We start from the raw sequence: 6,113 nt of genomic DNA on the forward strand, positions 1-6,113 counted from the left end.
TCAACACTGCTTTGTGTTAATATTAAAGCCTAACGAGTATATAGTTTATAAGAATTATTTGATCCTGGAATAAAATCCATCCATTCATTTTTTTTGCACCACTTATCCTGTGTAGTGTCACAGAGGGGGCTTGGATCCTGTCCCAGGGCACAAGCACACATACTCACACTTCCAGTCAGATACTTTGGTCAGTTTGGAAACACCAATCAGCCCACACTGATCAGCCAGAACATTACAACGCAAAACACTGTGCCTAATATTGTACCCCTAGGGTGGCTCTGTTCCCTCTGGGGATCACTCGGCAAAACCAGGGTGTTGGTAACAGACCCTTTGTGTGCTGGGGGTTGCAGTGTGAGGCTCCATGGATCGGACTTGATTGTTCAGAACATCCCATGGGTCTAACTTCGCCTCCTTATCGCAGCCAGCATTGACTTATTACAGCAAGTGCTGAATTGTTTTTCAGTAAAATCAGACCATGGCAGGGGTGCAAATGATCCTGTCACCTGTTTACTTGTGTATAACTGATAAACAATGTTAACAACTTAATGATCAGTGTATATCACTGGATTATGGGAGGAAACTGGAGTACCCAGAGAAAACCCTCAAAACATGGGAAAACCTGCACAAAGACCAGAGGCGAAATTTAAACCACAATGTCGCAATAAAATAAAGTACATATTCACAGTATTTGGCTTGAACTCTCTCTCTCTCTCTCTCTCTCTGTCTCTCTCTCCCCCCCTCTCTCTCTCTCTTACTCATTATATATACCACTTTATCCTGTATTCAGGGTCGCGGGGGGCCTGGAGCCTATCCCAGGAGGCTTAGGGCACCAGGTTGTGTGTATGTAGTGCAGGGTGATGTAGCGCAGGGTGATGTACAGTAGCACAGGGTGATGTAGCGCAGGGTGATGTAGCGCAGGGTGATGTACAGTAGCGCAGGGTGATGTAGCGCAGGGTGATGTAGCGCAGGGTGATGTAGCGCAGGGTGATGTACAGTAGCGCAGGGTGATGTAGCGCAGGGTGATGTAGCGCAGGGTGATGTACAGTAGCGCAGGGTGATGTACAGTAGCGCAGGGTGATGTAGCGCAGGGTGATGTAGCGCAGGGTGATGTACAGTAGCGCAGGGTGATGTAGCGCAGGGTGATGTAGCGCAGGGTGATGTACAGTAGCGCAGGGTGATGTACAGTAGCGCAGGGTGATGTAGTGCAGGGTGATGTAGCGCAGGGTGATGTAGCGCAGGGTGATGTACAGTAGCGCAGGGTGATGTACAGTAGCGCAGGGTGATGTAGCGCAGGGTGATGTACAGTAGTGCAGGGTGATGTAGCACAGGGTGATGTAGCACAGGGTGATGTAGCGCAGGGTGATGTAGCGCAGGGTGATGTAGCGCAGGGTCCCGCCCCACTGCTCAGTAACACCCTGCTTCAGTCCTGCTCACTACAGCTGCTGCTGCATGTTGTCTTCATTATCAGGATGCATTTGTTTGCAATTCTTTTCATTCTGACGGTACACTGGTTCTCAAAAACATGTAAGCTAATAATGTGATTAATTTAACATTACTGAGAACTTTATGTAAAGGAATATTAAAGTAATGACGTTTTAAAATGTAACTGTATATTCCCAGGCATGCAGTTCATACAGGTCCAACAGAACCCCACCCAGCTGATACTTTCTAAAGGATCATCGCTGAACGTCTCCTGTTCTGTAACTGGGATCAGTAGTCCAAACTTGTACTGGTACTACTGGAACAAGACAGCAGGGTTCACACTGGTCTTCACCTCTGTAGCTACTGGTTCAGTGAATCCTCCCAGTTATGGCCAGTTTAAATCTCACAGACCGAAACAGCTTCAGATATCTCTGGAGTCTGATGCAGTGAGTGAGCTCGACTCTGCAGTGTGGTATTGTGCAGCCAGTCTCCACAGCACACCAGTGTGATTACAGAGTCGTACAAAAACCACAACATGCATTTTAGATTAACATTAGGTCTACAGTAGGTTGTGGTGGTGGTGTTGAATTACTCACAGCTTATTTTTGTTCCAGTTCTGCTTGTTGTAAAGTACATTTTCCCCCCTGTATATAATGATATTAATAAATTACAATCACATTATATTGTTTTAAAGCAAAACAACAAATATAAAATGGAAATATTTTTTTTATAACTTTAGAAAAAACAATTATGGATGCAAAATGTTTTTTGAAAAAAGATTATTAGCATTATTAGTTTTAGCACAATGCATAAGAAGTTATTAAGCTTATGAGTTATGGAAATGTAAAAATATCATCACGTTCAATAATCACAATCATACTAGTTTGTTAGTATTATAGCATGAATTTTCTGTTCTCAAAAAAAGTTTACTTTAACATTTTTAGAAAGCTATACTTTACACCCTTTTTCTCATTATGAACAAATCATGATGTGAGAGCAAATGCAACATCAACGTATGGAAATGACTCAGAGTCCTCTTTAAGGCTTCAATGGCTTTTATTAAAATAATCTGCTCACTGCCAAAGTTTCATTCTTCGGTAAATGAACCATATTTAAGTGAATCTGGAAATGCTTTGGATTGTCACCCAACAAAGATCCAGCAGTATTATAGTTTTAGTTCCACTGAATAATAGTGCAAGGCGTTGCTCTGAACGATCCTGATTTCTATGATTCTGTGTTTTAAAGAGGCAGGGATGTGCAGCGAGCTTTAAAGGAGCAGCTGCTCAAAGTGAAAAAGGAGCAGATGGAACAAGATTTAACAATCATACATAATTTATAGCATAACCTGTCGAATTATAGCGAATCCACTCTGAAAAAAGGGTCCAACTGTTAACAATAAATCTTTACCATTTCACAATATGAGAAGATTGTTGAGTGAATGGTTGCAAACTGAAGTGAAACAGATAGTTAGCTAATAGAAAGGGATAGAACTTAGTGTGATTATTAGCTCCAGCCTGTGTTCCTGTTGTGTATTGGGTTGCGGTGTAGCTATGAGTAGGTTCCCTATAACTTACTACCATGTTTGCTTAAACAGTAATAAATCTATAAGTATAGTTTGATGGTTTTAGGGTGAGAAATGGAACAGGAAGCAAACAAACGATAAAACTGAGTTTTATAACAGACATGAAGTTTATTTACACACAGCTCACATTTTTCCAGTGTTACTGATGTTTTCTTTAGAGTCACTCTTTTCAATCACACTTATATAAAATGAACTATTCTTTAAAAAAAGGATGCAAAGAACAAGTCATTTGCACCAATATGTTTAGCCCTGTATACACACTCCTCTTTCTAACTCAACAAAACAAAACAAAAAACAAACCTTAAGAATAAATCTTGCATATATTCATTTAAATATTCTACTTTTTAGGAAAACTATCCTAAAAGGGTTTCCAGAAAGTCTGAAAATTAATTATATACGCAATTCTTAATGAAACTCATATTAAACACAGGGTTTTAGCCCACAGGCAGTAACACTCCGTCTCATCACCTAACCAGTTGACTATGGATCATTACATAACGAGCTGTCTGACCGTCTGACTTCATGTAAGCATCTAATGTGGCATTTCTTTGAAGTTAAAAAGCAATTTTTAAATAATTAAAACAACAAGTTTGAACTTTGCAGATGTGCAGGTGACATACAGAAACCAGAGTCTCTGTCTCTTTCTCTGGATCCTCACTGAAGTTCTCCAGCTCTATAACTGGTGCTATCTTTACTGGTATCACTGGAACGAGACAGCAGGGTTCACACTGGTCTTTACCTCTTTAAGTACTGGTTTAGTGACTCCAGCCAGTGGGAGGCAGGTTTATAGACCTGATTGGTTTAATATTGTTCTGGAGTCTGATCGACTCTGCGGTGTGGTACAGTACAGCTGGTCTCCACACCATCCTAGTGTCATCACAGAGCTGTACTAAAACCACAACATCATCTCATTAGGGTGAGCGTCTTCTAAAATGATCAGCCTTGTGTACATTCTACACTGTCTACAGCATTTGAGATGTAGGACGACTTAGATATTTAAATAGAAATGAGCAAACATATAATTTTTATAAATAAAAAAAAAACTAAATAAATGAAAGCTGTTTATGCTGATTTAACTGACATCTTCAACAAGCTTTTGGAAATGACTGTACGTCTGTACAATTTTAAGTGTATGATTTTTTACATCCAGTTATTCTTCAAGTTCATTTATATTGGTTTTGTTCACACTGATATTTATAATTAAGAGTGTTTCTGCTAACAAACATACTCACTGATAGAAATATCCAGCCTGATCTACTTAAAAAAATGACGGTAACTTTTTGCATCAGATTATTATGTAGTTCAAGCAAGACTATTCTTTGTATTTACTACTTACATTTCTTTATGTAAAAAATATTTTTTGCTAGTAAAGTCTATTTAATTTCTCAAGTAAACACTACTTAATTGAATAATTTCCCTAGTCATTCCTTTGTGTCCATGCTCTACTTCTACATTTCAATTTTTAATTGAAATGTAACTTTTTTTTTTAAGTTTTTATATTACTTGGAGTGGGTCCTACTTTGTTTTATTAAATGTCCTAGTCTCATTTTAAAGTTACATATACTCACATTATCTAGTTAGCAACTGGTATTTCTTATATATTATAGTTAAAATACCAGTTGTGTTATTTTGTACTTTGAAATGTAACTTCATCCAGCACAAAACTTAAAGTAAGAACAGGTTTTATTATGTGCATACACTCCTGAACATCCACAGTTCCTTCAAAGTGCACTTGGTCCTGAATCCACAGGTCGTCTTCTGCTTGTTAAAACTTTTTGCACACGAGGTGAACAGAATGCTCCAAAGAGTTGTTTCCTACCGCAATGAGGCTTTGGTACACTTTTAATTTGATACGGGGTTTCCCACGCTTTTTCCATGGGGAGGCAGTTTTATTTAAACAGAGTAAAATGAACAAGATTATTGCTTGTTGTGTGTGTTCACTTAAAAAGATTGTCAGGGATTACGTAAAAAATATATGTTAAGGAAAAAATGCACATTGTCTTGTGTTCTTAACAAATGCAGATTAATTTCTAACTTAGATATATTTATGTAAACGTACAAACTTGATTATTTATTATTGATTACACAGATTTAATTATGCTACAATTACAACACCTCAGATTCATTTTTTTCAGTGTATTATGTTGAGTGCCATCCATCGACTATAACTCACTTATACTATCACAACAAACAAGAAAACTGTAGATAATATCACTTTTAGTATTTATTGCACTACAGCGTACTTAAAGAAAAACCTAAGGAATCTCAGGAAATCATTTGGATTTCTAAAAATGAAATAGTCAACTTATATAACCCCATAGCTAAACTTTTGCAGTTAGCACAATTATTAAAATAATAGTCCATTTGCAAATGTGATGTCTGATTTAAAAAGGAGCACAAGAAGCATCATGATTAATTTCATTCTATAGAAATGATCAGCGTAGTCCCTCTGACTGACGAACTCAAACATGGACTCTATGTGACGTTTCTAGGAACTGGATAATCAGAGATCAACAACAGCGTGTTTGATTCTCTACCCGTGACGCAGAGTGAACTCGCTCAGGGTTCCATCCCACTGCTAAGTAACAGCCTGTTTCAGCATCGAGTCCCAGTTGTTAGAACTGACTCTGTATTTTCAGCTCCTTAACATGATAAATTTACATTTAACGCTCTTTATTCTGACAATACACTGCCTTCTGGCTACATGTAAGATAACACTACGATTAATTCAGCATTATTGGGATCCTTTACCACATTAATTCATTTTCATCACTACAGGTTTCGAAGGTATTCGGGTCCATCAGGACCCAGGTGACCTGGTTCTTTCAAAAGGATCGTCACTGAATGTCTCCTGCTTTATAACTGGTACTAATGATCCATATCTTTACTGGTACCGCTGGACTCCTGCAGACGGCTTCACACTAATGTTCTACTCTATAAGTGCTGGTTCAGTGACTGCATTAAGCGAGAGTCCGTTTACGTCCCACAGACCCGATAGGCTTCGAATCATTCTGGAGTCTGAAGGCGTGAGTGCGATCGACTCTGCAGTGTGGTACTGCGCAGCCAGAACCCACAGTATTCCAGCGTCATTACAGAGCCGTACAAAAAC

Source organism: Clarias gariepinus, chromosome 13 (assembly GCF_024256425.1).
Source record: "Clarias gariepinus isolate MV-2021 ecotype Netherlands chromosome 13, CGAR_prim_01v2, whole genome shotgun sequence".
Classification (NCBI taxonomy): Eukaryota; Metazoa; Chordata; class Actinopteri; order Siluriformes; family Clariidae; genus Clarias; species Clarias gariepinus.